Source organism: Copadichromis virginalis, linkage group LG5, assembly GCF_057382275.1.
Source record: "Copadichromis virginalis isolate Kocher_CV1m ecotype Utaka linkage group LG5, C_Virginalis_male_GT1.1, whole genome shotgun sequence".
NCBI classification, from domain to species: domain Eukaryota; kingdom Metazoa; phylum Chordata; class Actinopteri; order Cichliformes; family Cichlidae; genus Copadichromis; species Copadichromis virginalis.
In genome coordinates, this window is record NC_140622.1 from 14,541,287 (window position 1) to 14,555,719 (window position 14,433).

General features: G+C 40.4%; 1 protein-coding gene across 1 annotated transcript in view; it reads left to right on the top strand.

The window, feature by feature from the left end:
* The first annotated feature begins 1,802 nt into the window (after window positions 1–1,802).
* Window positions 1,803–14,433, top strand: part of ptpra (protein tyrosine phosphatase receptor type A) — a 31,129-nt gene continuing 18,498 nt past the window's right edge. The window contains exon 1 of the mRNA XM_085456084.1: window positions 1,803–2,356. The gene's annotated coding sequence lies outside the window, so the exon portion shown is untranslated. The remainder of the gene's footprint in view (window positions 2,357–14,433) is intronic.

The following is a 14,433-nucleotide window of genomic DNA, read 5'->3' on the forward strand; positions in this document are numbered from 1 at the left end:
TATTTTTTCTTTTTATTATGGTGCAAAACTTATAATGCTGTTACACTATTTCACACCACTTCCTGACATTCTACTGCCTTGCATGATACTCTAATTTCTACTTAATGATTTTATGTGTGGACATTAACCGGAAGTCAAAACACAACGTATGTATATTTCAATATTAATAAATGCTTCTTCATTTATGCTATATGAATAATAAATAAGAAATGGAATATGACATCTTGCGTGCAGAATCCTTGAATGAGCATTATGGAGACTAATACGGTGTTATTAAAAGTTTATTATGGCTGATGGCACATGTCACCTCGCATGAGGATCCTAACTCCCTTCCTGTGTCCAAACATATTCATGGTGGTTTTTGGAGAATTTAAATGTTGGTAAAACTGAGTTTTTCTGGCTGTGTTGGGTGTATCATGGGACAGTGTATGCTCCAAGTCCCCAATACCATTAACTAACAGTTCAATATTAAATATATTTTTTGCCTTCATCTATATAAATTATTAATAAATTGTAGGAAATTTTCCAGCTTTCTCTTTACTGCAGAAGGTCGCAAAAGAGTTATTACAGGTCAGTTATGTGACTATTTTCAGAGGAATAGTTTATGGATGAATTTTAGTAATAAATTTAAAGCATAGAAGCAGCACTATAATGATGCTTCCTTATGATCTTCTCACACCCTCAGACAACATCTCTGCCTGGCCTTGTGCTGCTAGATGAGTGCAACATTTCATAACACTGATCACGTGTACCCTGCCTCTTACCTTATGGTAGCCAGGATAGGCTCCAGACATCCCTGCGACCCTGATAAGGATAAGCGGAAGAGGATGGCTGGATGGACTAGAATACACAATTGTGTTTCCAGGAAGTTTTAATTGTAGTTATTTATATATATAAATGATGGTTCTTACACACAAAAGTTAATCACGGAGTTCCACAGGGTTCTGTGCTAGGGCCCAGACTGTTCTCGTTATACATTCTTCACTTTGGAATTAATATTAGAAAACGCTGCATATACAGATGATACCCGATGTTGATACAAATCGTCTGGTTAAACTCCTGGCATGTGTTAAAGATATAAGGGCCAGTAATTTTGTTTTTTCCTCTAGCCCACAGTTTCCTATTGATTATTTTATTAACACATGCTCAAAGAAACACAACAACAGCAAAAAACAATGAAAAATATTTTTTATTAAACTTTCTGAATCTGATGATCATTCCGACTGTTGTAGACAGAAAATGAACTATTTACCCTTTATATGTTACTACTAGTTATTTATTAGTTTCAAAGTGGCTCAGTAAATTATATTTAAAAAATTGTTACCAGTAAAATAAAAATATAATTTAAAATGTATATTATTTTAGTTAGAAAATCAGTTCTCTACCTACTTATCCCTACTAAACCAAGATGTAATACTGAAAACGTCATTAGAAAGGGTAAAAATGTAATAACCTCAGCAAAATAACTTGACTAATAATGAAAGGATAAAAATAATAATAATTTTGCTTATAGGCAAAAGACTATCGCTGGATATATTACTGAATAAAATAGTCTTTAATTATTTGTTAAAAATAAATTACATGGCTTTCAACAAATTACCTTTTCCTCTATTAAACATGTGGGCCCAACCATCAAACTGACGTCACATTTCTGTAATATTGCCCCTGGAGAGTTGCCTCTATATTGCCTCTTTAAAGAATAATCTGATAATTCCCTTTGAAATGTATGTAGATTGGAAAAATGAAGTGGTCTATCATCAATCAGAACAGGTCTCTGGCCCTCAATGCTGTGTTAAGTAGCACTGATGGGGGCCGCTGCAGTGTGGAAGGTGTAAAGTGGATCTGGGCCAGCAGGTGTCGCTGCGGGCTACAGAGAAACACAGCGGAGAAGAGACGGGGCCAGGCCTGGGAATTCGTTCCCCGCTTCCCATTCTTCCTATGCAGACAGACACACAACATGGCGGACTAGAATAGTCGGCCGACGCGCCCGGATACAGCGGATAAACCCTGGGATTTAACATCCAAGAAGGCGAAGAAAATACCCTCCGAAGAGACGCTACAGAAGGGCGAAATTCTAATTTTTTTGGAGGGGGCGCTTTCTTTACCCTGGCTTTAGCGGATAAACTGACTGTGAAGTGTTGGCAGTGCGTCCCAGATCGTGCTTCCCTCCTCTGCTATCACCCTGGTCCCCCCCCACCTCCACCCCACTCACACTCTTGGTTCCTGGGGTGTGGAGAAAGGGGCCGGGGTTGAAAACGTGGAAGACAGGATAAATTCCCACTTGGCTTTCATTTTTCCCCCCTTCTTCTTCTCTCGCCTCCCCCTCCGGTTTCCTTTGGGCTCTACAGGAGTTGTGGTGAGTTTTCTTGTTTTTGTTGCGCAAAGCAGAATCCCACTTGTTACAATGTCGCTCTACGAGCATGTTTCCCCGTGTTGTAACATTGTGTCACCCTCAAACGAGCACTTTCCGTCCCCGTCCCCCCCTTCCTCCCGCTTTTTACGTTACATGATGCCGTTATCGATTGGGGGGGGGGCTCGTCCACGGAGCAGCGCGGCGTTTAATGAGTTGTGAGCCTCCCTGTAACGCCTGAACATTTCAGAAGTAGCTCGGAGGCAGGGAGGGAAATTTTGGCGAGAGGGGACTCCGAAGAAAGGAGGGGAGGGGGGGAGCTTTAAGAGAGAGTGCGACAACATTTAAGAAGTTGGTTTTGTTGTGCCAACACAGATGCTGTTGCGCTTACGCTGGAACAAAGAGGGGGTGGAGTGGCGGGGAGAGGGGGTTCCAGGGTTGCCTCACTGGAAAGTACACTTTATTGATCAACGCTTTGTTATTACACGTTCAGAGAGGGAGGGAGTGGAGCTGGCTGGGTGGAGGAGCAAGGGGGGCTTCATGCGACCCACAACAGGAATTAGGTCGCCCTGACGTTAACGTGTATGCTCTGTCACATCACAGCGGCTGCTTTGTGTTTCCTCACCTCTTCAAGATGGGGGTCTCACATGTGTGCTTTCCCAAACTTTTTTCTTTTTTTAATTATTAATAATAGTCCTCTCTCTTTCTAAGCTTTGGGTGTATCCAAGCATACAATTTTAGTCGTGTGGGTGTTGATGGCTTTTTAAAATTATTATTATTTCAATCCTCTACTCAGACTTGAGCAGTGATTCGTGATTCCCAGCTCATCAGAACACGGATCTTGTAAGGGTTCGCTTGTCATTGCCAGTAGTGGGAATTGACATTAAACATCGGTGGCATAACTGCTGCAGCCGAGCTGAGCATCAGCGAAAGAGTGTGAAAGCCTCAAAGTCAGAGCAGAGAGAGGGAGAGGAACATCGTCAGGCTGATCGGACATGGCAGAGACTTCCTTGTCATTTCTGGGAAAAGCCTCTGCTACAGAATGTCAGCCTGAAGCTCCGCTTATAATGCTTGGTTCAGTTCACTGAACTGTGGCACATATCTATACACCATGCTTCACCATGTGTGCCTCCCCACAGCAGGCATTCAGCTTCACTTGAAGCCGTCATGTCATGTTAGGACGATCTCAGTGCACAAAACCTCCCAACTCCTGTGAATCTTCTCTCCGGCTTATCCTGACCTCTGTCTGTCAGGCCTGAACATATTCACCTTTCACCCTGTACCCCATTAAAAAACAAACCAAACCAAAAAACTGTAACATCATATCTGCCTGTCAAACATCACCAGCACCTTGAAAGCCGTATTGTGAAAAGAGGGAAAAAGTTTGCTTTGGCAATGCGGCAGAAAAAGGCAGGGCTGTTAGAATCGTGCTCACTATGCCTGTATATATCTTTGCACCTATTCTAAGGAGAGAGAAAAAAATGAGTTATTTCTGTCTTGTTGGGATGCTGTCAGAGTTTTAGCAGAGGAAGTGGAGTGATCATCCTCGCACCACATTTTTCACGATTGGCCTAGTTACTAAAAATAAAATAAGTATAGCTTGAAATCACTTTGTGGGAACTTTGCGTCGAGTGTCAATGAGTGGGTGTTTAAAATAATGGCCCGTGTGTTGTGAAATTTCACAATTTCAGGGCTCTGACACAATATTATGAGTTTGCTTTTTGGGTGGGGCTGGAGGTATATTTTTGTTTCCACCTGTGGGCCCTGTATGTTTTGCTGAGGAAGAGCACTGTAATTCAGCCTCTCGCGGGATAAACACTGCTCCATTTAGAGGATTATGATGCATTACAGGGGCCTGATTGGAGCTACATGCGATATGTCAATTGGATCTTAATGACATTTATTCCACAATACAGGAAATGAACCTGTGTGATTACTAATGACTGACTAAATATTGTGCCTGGCTAGAAAGGACGCCATCGAACATCCTTCAGCTTTGCCCTGCCTCTCTGCTGAATGGAAATAGTAATTATGTAATATCTTCAAGTTATTTAGTCAAATGTTTCTTTAAAATCTTCTTGATTCCGGCTGACTGGTGTTTCTGGTCGCTCACGCTCATAGCAACGATTAACAGTGGGTGTTTTTGTACATGGAAAAGTACTTTGGATGTGCAAAGAGGTTCTTTTGATTTTTGTAAGCTCACGTGGGTCCACGTCAGTCAGGAGGATCTGGTTGCCACCTTCCTTTTCCACCATAGTGTGTTAAAGCAGTGCTGTTTCTCCCTTTTGGGGGATGTTAGAAATCAACATAAAGGATTACTCTTGGCTGTACTGCAGTACTGTAACTACAGCTACATGAATACCTTTTTTTCCTCATATGGCATATGTGTTATTATAGCCAGTAATTGGGTTTAAAACTTTTTTGTGTGTGATTTCTGTTCATAAAAAGCAAGAATTTGGAGCCATGTTGCACATTTATGTTGTGTTAGGTTTTCACTTTATTTCAAATGAGTGCCTATGATTCACACTGAAGCTATATGTATTAATATTTGCCATCGGCCTGCCAACAAGACTTGTTTTGTCCTGCTCTGGAAGAAGGGGGGGAGTGCTCAGAGAGCCTGTAAGCAAGTGAGTAGTTTTTCAGTGCACCACCTAAAGGTGAAGCTGGACAAAATGGATTTTAAAGAGAAGCCAAGTCATGATGTTGCTTTGAAGTCAAGTCCCCGGTGATTATGTTATTATCTTAGATGGTTTTGTTATCTTTCAGAGGAAAAGGAGGGGACGGCTGCAGTAGGATGACTACTTCAGATATCAGAGCTGTCATTTTGGGTTTCCATTGATAGAGATCCAAAATAACCAAGGGATAGTTGGCAAGTGTTGCTGGGAAATTGAGCAATGCCACCCTGTGCATGTAAACCTGTATATGTGTATTTTTTTGTATAAGCAGTACTTAACCGATCATGGAGATGTTTATTTACTTATATATTGCAAATTAGAGCTTTTTTTTCCTTAAATATTTCCTTTCCTTAAGATTTTTTTCTGGATGTTCCAATAACTGCTTTATGGTTTTGTTGTCATGTGACAAAATTAAATTAAAGAGCTTAAAGGGAATAAATCAATAGGACATAAAATGTATTGAAATTATCCGCAACTTGACCACAGAGTAAAACATCAGTAAAAGTAAATGAGTAATTTCTAATGCAGTAATAGCCTACTCATTGATGGGGGCTGTTTTCTGTATTTACTCCTTTGTATACGTGTGTCTACATTTTACTATCATCAACAGATGGTATCGGCTCAGCAGCAAATGTGGATAGAGGGGCCTTTAACTTGACACCTGGTTAAGGTCAATTTTATGGGGTGTTATTAAATTCTATACCCCCTATGTTGTATTATAAAGAAAACATGTAAGAATCAAACCTTCAGCTCAAATTTGGCGACCTCAGACATCAGACCAAGCTTGTATAATGACGGAACGCAGCAGGATGTCCTCACAGCAACCCCTACACACACACACACACACACACACACACACACACACAGATGTGTGAGTTGTATATAACTAAGTGGTCACTTAGGAGAACAGGCTCTACTGTATTGTATGATGTTCATTATTTAAGAATGAAAAGTGTGGTCCTGTGGTGTAGTGGTTAACATATTACACATCAGATTCCTGCTTTGAGACTGGGAGGAGATATAAACTAGTGGGATGGGTGTTTTTCATCAGGAAGAACATCTACTGTAAAATCTGCCTATACAAATACGGGACTACAGCTGCCTCTCATTTCTTAATACATAGGACATAAAACAGCTCTAACAAACTTGAAAAGTGAGCGGTCCCCAACCCCCGGGCCTCGGACCGGTACTGGTCCGTAAGTCGTTTGGTACCGGGCCGCGAGAGTTGAGGCTCAGGTGTGAAATGTATGGTTTTCAGGGTTTTTATCAGTTTTCAACTTTATTTTGTTACCATTTTTATCATTAACTCGGTTTTCCTGGGTCTTTTCACGTGTGTTATGAATAAATCTTTTTTTTCGGTACCGGTACTAGTTTTATTTTGTTGTATTTATCCGTGACACCTTAAAGGCCAGTCCGTGAAAATATTGTCGGGCATAAACCGGTCCGTGTTGCAAAAAAGGTTGGGGACCGCTGTTTGGTGTGACCACCTTTAATTCTTCAATAAAACTTTGGCACTTATGTTGTTGGTACAAAACAATTTAATGCCTAACAGACTGATTTTTTTTGGGGGGGGGGGCGGACCAGCTGTTAATAAGCGTATCAGTAAGTGTATGAGTTCTTGGTAATGTGTAGCACAACACTGGTCGTCCCTTTAGTTTCGTGCCTTTTATATGCTTGAATGATTCATAGGTCGGTATGACTGTTACAGCCCCAAGTAACTGTACTTTTCTTTTTTATTACTCCTGTTAATTAGTTATAAAATCAGCTTACATCCTTCACTGCTTTATATATGATATGAGTGTTGGCACCAACAACTACAAAGATAAATGTTTTCTGCCTCCCAACAGCTGCACAGGAGCAATAAAATATAGTCTAAAGCTGTTTAAAAATAGGTTTTAAATACAGAGATTTATTATCTTTTAAAACAGTTAGGTAAGCAAGACTAACAGTGTGAAGTTCTCATTCAGTGCCAACTTTTGGGGCTTGATGGTTTTTATATACCGGTACGTAGTGCAGTGCCCAAAAAAAAAAAAATCTGATTTCATGCCTGCTTCAGATGCATGCTGGATCTACAAATCGGTTTTGGTGTTTAAGTTTCAAAGGGCAGAAGTGAATCGAGTTTCATTGTGGCCCTTGAGCTGTCCATTTGGCCCTGCACCACTCTTCAAGGTCACAGTGGCTTTTGTGGGGAGACCATGCTTTGCGCCTCCACATCCTCTCTGTGTCCAATGTGGGAAAGCTTGAGAGGCCCCTGGCATGCTCTGTGAGAAACCCCACAACGAATTAGACACAGAGCAGAGCTTCACTGACTCACCACTTTCACTCATTGAAACAAGTTAGTTTTCTTGATCCTTCCAGCCTAATGGAACCAAATGATCATTACAGGCTTAATAACAGACACAGCAGTCTCTCTTGCCCTTATGATTAGCCAGAATAGTAACCCCATGCTTCTCTTCATCTTTTCATCAACTCACCAGCTTGTGAATGAAGCCAACAGGAACACAAACCACACCAGCAGGGAGTAGTATCCCTCAAAAAGGGAAGTCCAGAGGATTGTGGCTGTTGTATGTGGCACTGGGGACATATAATCTGTGGTCTGTTTTAGAGCATGAGTCCTAGCGGCCTTGACTTAGACCTACTTCAGTCTCCCGTGAAGAGAAGCATTCACAGTAGTTCAGTTACCCCAGACCCCCTCCCTCTGAGGACATAGAAACAGTATTAATATGCTATGAATGGAAACAGACAGACAAGCAGTGCAGAAACTTGTGAAGCTGGAAGCCTTGTGAGAAAGCCATGAATGGTGAATTCCCTTGACTCTGCTGGCTGGTGTCCTGTCGTTGAGGTCTAGGCTCTGTGTGGTACAGGGGTCAAGCGCTTACCTTTTAAAATATATTGAATCCTAAATACAATTATTTTTAAAAATAATATAAAAGATGAGTGTCTTTTAGTCCTCCAATGCCTTCCATTAATTAGATGGGATTGGAATGTGAGTAGTTATTTTGATATCACTTTCAGCATAGCACCAGTCCCCCTGCTCTCAGTGGCAAAAACAAAGAGAACTAAAAAGTTAAAAAATGTGGTCACACTAGAGCTGATGCTACTGTACTTGATGTCACTAACACAGTCTTTTCCACACACAGAAAAAATCTGCAACTCGCTCCCTGGCATCTGAATCACAACAGTCTTGTCCCGTTAACACATTGATAAAACGAGCAGTCTCGACTGTGGTTTCAGTCACATCTACTTTAGATAAAAGGTGTGATCAGCAACTGCTAGGGATTCTTCTTTTTCTATTCATACATTTATATTCCTGCAGTTGAAAAATATAGTAATAACCTATATGACCCTAAGGTCACATGTAAATACAAAACCATCACTGAAGTCCTCAACCATGAGCAAGAACTTGCCATATCAAATGACTACCTTGCATTGATTTTGGCCTGTGGTTGTCATGGAGATGTAATATTGGACTTCCTTTATATTTTACCTATAAATGCTCCTTTCACTGTGTGAATGAAATTGCATGGCAACAGCCCAGCTCTTTCACAACTGTACGATTGCTCTCTTATTAGGTCTGCCTGCGCTTGACTGTAGACAGAATTGTATGTGTCATTATAAGGCTTTGACTTGCTTGCACAGTTTCTCAGAGTTCAGTATATTATCATTCATATATGTATGTTTAGATAGATAGATAGATAGATCTTCACTGTACTTGTAAATATGAGACTTAAAGAGATTCCAGTGGAAGTGAAGGAAACCTTCATCAAGCCGAATACACATAATAAAGCTGGAGAGACAGACAGCAAAAAACTTTAGGAGTGGCCAAATAACAATGTGATGCATTCTTAATTGAATGAATGCATTTGCCAGCTCAGCAGCACCAAAAGGTCTGAAAGGCCATATAAGATGACTAAAGTGCATGATGACTGAATTATTTCCATTGTTAAAAAAAATAATTTCACAACATCTGACCAAGTCTTGACCAAGCTAAGAGGTGCCTTCATGAATGTAAATACAAAGTGTTTCTAACTAGGTGCAAAAGAAAAAAGACTCAAGAACAGGAAGGCCAGATTAGACTTTGTAGATAAATATCTTAAACAGCTGGCACAGTTCTTCCATCCATCCATTTTCTTCCATTTAAGCATGTATGGCTGGCACTACCGCTACTGTGGTACTACTGTGCGTTGATGATGTGACTGCTGATAGAAGAAGCAGAATGAATTCAGAAGTGTACAGGGTTATGCTCTCTGCTTAGATTAAGCCAGACTGATTGCACAGCACTAGCAAATAGATAGTGACCCAAAACAAAGGAATGAGATATTAAGTGGCCAAATAAGTCACCTGATTACAACCCCAAAGAACATGCTCATCAGTTTTAAATACAAGATATTTTATGTACCGTCATAGCACTGTCCCCTACATTTGCTGGCTGCCATTAAGAATCTATAAGGTTATCTTAAACAACTAAAAGGGTATTGGTTTTTGGTTTCTTCTACCCCCAATTTTTTACTCACAAAATGTGACACCTGCTCTTTGACTGCAATGTCAGCTGTCTGTTCCATAATCACAGAGAAATACTCTGGAGACTTTATTTAATTAGCATTCTCAAAACATCACGGGACATAATTTCAGTAAACACGTTTAGGATATCATGAGAGACTCACTTGCTATCCTTACAAATTAGCCATGACTGCAACTCTGGTATATCCTTAGCATACAGGTTTAGCAACTGGATCAAATTGAACTGTGCATCTGGTTTCATTCAAATCGCCAATCCTTGACACTGAAGACAGAATAATGTAGCCAACAAAGCTATTCTAGCAGACATAGAAGGAACAATGCTAGCAGCAGCAACTTGAAAAGCCATCTTACACAAAAGCTACCATCTTACAAACCTTGATCATGTGTTGATAATAGAAGCAGGGTACTCATATTTATAGCTGTAGCACAGATCTCAGAGGACACTTTTTTTCATGGAGTTTAAAGCTATGTAGAGAAATTTAATTTCTCAGCTAGTTTTATACAAGTCATTCTCTTCTTTTGTGTTATCTGTCAGTGTTAACTGATGAGCACTGGTGGAACTGGAACTAGTGGATTTCAGTTTCCTAACTACAAATTTGTCCATTTCATCAACATTACATCTCTCTCTCTCCAAGGCTAATGTTCTAGCAGCTAACGTTGCGTAAGGAGCGTTGGTGCCAAACTGTTCGTTTGTTCTATGAAATAGTGCTCTGATTGAAGTTCTCAGTCCTGAAAGTTTTCATATCGAGTCAATCTAAATTTAATCTGGGCGTGTGCCGGCACACATGGGTGCTCAGCATTCTGTGGAGGCCAAAGTTTTTCTGCCCCAGACTCATTTTGTCTCATATGACACATAATTGGAAATGCCTAATGTTGATAAGAAAACATGCAATATTCGACTAGTCAGAGAATAATTAAAAAATGTAGTCCGAGTGGAAAAAGTCAGTTTATTGATACTTTTTTAAAACAAAGTCCTTTTTATCTAAGGATCATTCCAGCCAGTGCAGTTGGTTCTCATAGTTCTTTTATTTCTAAAGCTAAATCAAAAGTATATCTTTTAAAAGAGTAAAAAAAAACATCCCATTATTTAATGGAGTTAAAAAGGAAGAGGGTGTGCTGACACATTTCTGCGTTGTATTTTTATTCCCACCAGTCAATCTATTGATTTTATGTTGCGTGTCATAGTCTTAAGGAAGCTGTGGCGGCTTTCACTTTGCTGTAGGACAGCTCTTCCAAACAGTGGCCACTGTAAAGGGCTAGCTCTAAGTGCTCTGCCTTGTCTGAAAAATACTCACATGGCTGCACAACACAAGCCCAAAGTAAGGCGAGCAGGAACTGCATGACTACCTTTTGCGCTATTCATTCTCTAATAGATGTGTATGTGTATGTACATGTTGCCTCTGCAGGGAATAGTATGATGAAACTGTTGGAAAGATATTTACTGCTGAGCAGCAGGCTGGCTCTAAAGAAGGCAGACTGAGAATTAAAAAATGCTTTGTCAGTCAAATGTGTTTGTGAAATATCAAATCAAATAGGAGTGGTGAGCTGCTGCGTTTTGTTTTAAGCAGGAGCTTGTCACACGTTGTCAGTAATGGTGTTACAGTAAGACGATGTTTATCAGACATTTTGAGACATTAGTGTCTTGTCAAGGCACCACATGACTGACTAATTTAAGCTGCAGTGTCCTCTTTATTAATTCAAGTACACAGCTAATTAATTGAACACTAAAAGCACACTGAAAGTGACGTTGTGGACGTTACTCTTATTTTTAGCGTATGAAAGGAGAAGAACGAGACGCTAAAGTGCAAACTGCATCCAGGACAGAAACAACAGCATTATAGTGTTGACACAACAGCAGCTCTTTGCAAGCATCTGCACTGACGGCATGGTGACACAAATCTAGCAAACAGTCCAGAGTGATGCTAAAGCTGAGTGCATGCCAACCCCAGCCCAGCAGCCAGTCTGGCCTTCAACAGGTAACAAAGGCAGTGAAGATCACTCAGTCTTGTAGTATTATTCCTATTCCTACCTGTACATATATCTACAGTAGAATTACGAGTAGTCTTTTTGCTCTGGTTTTCAACTGCTTTGTGTTTTCAGCATTGTGGTCCAACTTAAACACGAAAATAATTATATTTATCTCCTCTTTAGCATAGGGGTTTGTGTTAATAGGGAGGATTGTAGTCTAAGCCTTATATTCTTAACTAGTAATTATCTAGGCCCTTACCAACTGAACACATTGTGAAATATTTGCATGTGTATAAAGGCCTTAATACAAAAATAACATAATGAGTATTGTAACAAATGATTCATTAACATACTGCATTACTTTTTTAAAAAAAGTAACAAGTAATTTGTAATGCATTACTGTTTTTGAGTAAGGACACCAACCCTGTCCATCACCTAGCGTATCTTTTTAATAAATAGCTCTGCCTGCATAGAATCTAAAAGTGGCACAAATAGAAGCTCTTTCCCAGTGCGTGTTAAATTAATGATGTCTTCTACCAACACATGAGTCTTCTGAGAAGGAATTGCATGCATTTACACCTACACACTGGAACAACTGCTCAAGAGGCTAAAATACATTAAAATGTCACCTTAGGCTATTGTAGTCCTGCAGCTACACTGCCTCTAGATAAAAACCTCTCAGGCACCTGCAGCATCTGTGAAGTGAGGTTAGCAGCAGGACTGGCATATATCACTTACACCAGCACAGTGACACGTCATGCAGCCTCGGTGGATAGCATACAGAAAGCAATGAGTCACGAGTACATTACTAATCTTAGTGCATCTCATCAAATTGATCTGGTAGAACGCTGCTTCACACAGACTGGTATCAATCATCCTGTCTGCTATATTTGAAGGCTCTTTTTTGAGTACTGGAGGAGAACAGGGTAAGGTAGTGTTTATGGGCTTAGGTCAAAGATGTATTAACAGGGAGTTTTGTTTTTCTGACTACTTGACCAGACAGGATATGCTCTTTGAGTTATGAGTGACATAATTTAACATGTGATATAGCTTTTCTTTGGATCGTTTTTTTTCCTGAAAGCAGGCATTTGTTGGCTAAGTAGTTGGTTGAAAGTGAGAAAGGGAGAGCAACAAGTGGATTTGTAGATTAATAGCATCCACATTGACCGCATTACTTGCTTATCATGTCCCATTTTTAACTGTAGCCAGAGTGGTGTGCTCAAACCAGAATGTAAGTACTGCAATGAATGAGCTTAGTTCAAAACAGCAGAATATTGGCAACTGGCTCAATTATAGCTTTTAGAGCCCAATTTATTCTCTGCCCTGTGATGCAATAATCTGTGATTTAAAGCGGTGGTTTGTGTGGTAGCGCTGCAGTGTTTGGCTCTGTTGGCTGGTACAAGTATCTCTGTAAGCACAGGCAGATGGGCTGGATTATTCAAAGGTCAAGACCGTGGGATTAGATTCAGAGATTATCACAGCTCAGTCAGTCTCTGCGATAACGCAGAAGAATGACAGTCGACCCAACCAACCACTCGGCCTCTGCCTTCTTCACATCTGTCTGCATTCTGGCCTTTTATTCACCGTTCACTCAGTATTCAGTTTGAGAACATTTGTAGCAAGAATTAAAGTGTGACACCAATTCAGCATCAATCCTGCTTAGTTTTTGAATGCTCAACTGACTGCACAGAGTCCACTCCACCCTATGATTCAATAACTTGTAGAACCAGCAGTAACAGCTTGATGTAATCATTTTCTGTGTGATGTTATCGGTTTCTCACATTGTTGCGGGGGAGTTTTGGTCCATTCGTCTTTACAGTGTTGCTTCAGTTCATTGAGGTTTGTGAGCTTTTGTTTATGCGCAACTCTTTTAACGTGTAGGCTTTGACTGAGCCATTGCAACACTGATTTTTTTCTTTTTCTGTTATTCTGTCAGAGATTTGCTGCTGTGTTTGGGATCATAGTCCTGTTGCACGGCCCAATTTTGAGTCGGGTAACTTCAAATTTGACTCTAGAATACTTTGTCAAAGTACAGAGGAGTTCTGGCTTAACCTTACAGGTAAAAGAAGTCCAAATGATCACCCCTCCACCACCGGTTTGACACTTGTTATGTGATTTTTACCAAATGTGGCACAGTGCATGATAGCCAAACATCTCAGCTTTTGCTCTCATCTGTCCAAAGGACATTGCTCCAGACATCTTGCAACTTTGCAAGCCTACAATGTTCTTTTTAGCAAGAACCGACTTTCTTCTGGCGACCCTTCCAAACAAGATCATATGTTCGTACAAGTACGCAAACTTTTATGTGCAATGTTACCTCCGCCCGTAGCTTCAGAGATGTAGCGCTGGGTTTTTTGCAGTTTCTCTGCCTGTAATTTTGCACTGCTCAGTCTGGCCTTGGGGTGAATTTGCTGGGACGTCCACTCTTGGGAAGACTGTAGCGTTGTGTTAAAACAACTCTAAATGCGCCAGTCATTTAAACTGCCAAAATCAGCTTTTTTGAAGGTGGTCATGCTTATTGATCCTCAGATAATCAACTTCATCTGATTAGGAATTACTTACTCTCTTTATACCTATGGAAGCAGTAAGGGTGCACTGAGTTTTTGACAAGACAGAGTGCTGTGAAAGCTTTCTTTTAAACACAACTGTACACAGATCTGAACATGGTATCATTGAAATAAACATACTAATAATACAGTTTTTCAGATATTACAGGTAACCGTGTTTGTCCTCAGTGGAGTAAACTATCCCCGTGTCGAGCTGCAGAAAGTGTTCTGTAAAAACATTTTAACTGCAGCTCTCTTTGAATCATTCATTTAGACAGCTGAGATTTAGCTTCTGATAACAATGAAAATATTTCTTAACTTCAGCTCATGCCCCCGGGGTTTTCGAGCTTGTCCCAGGTGACATCAAGCAAGA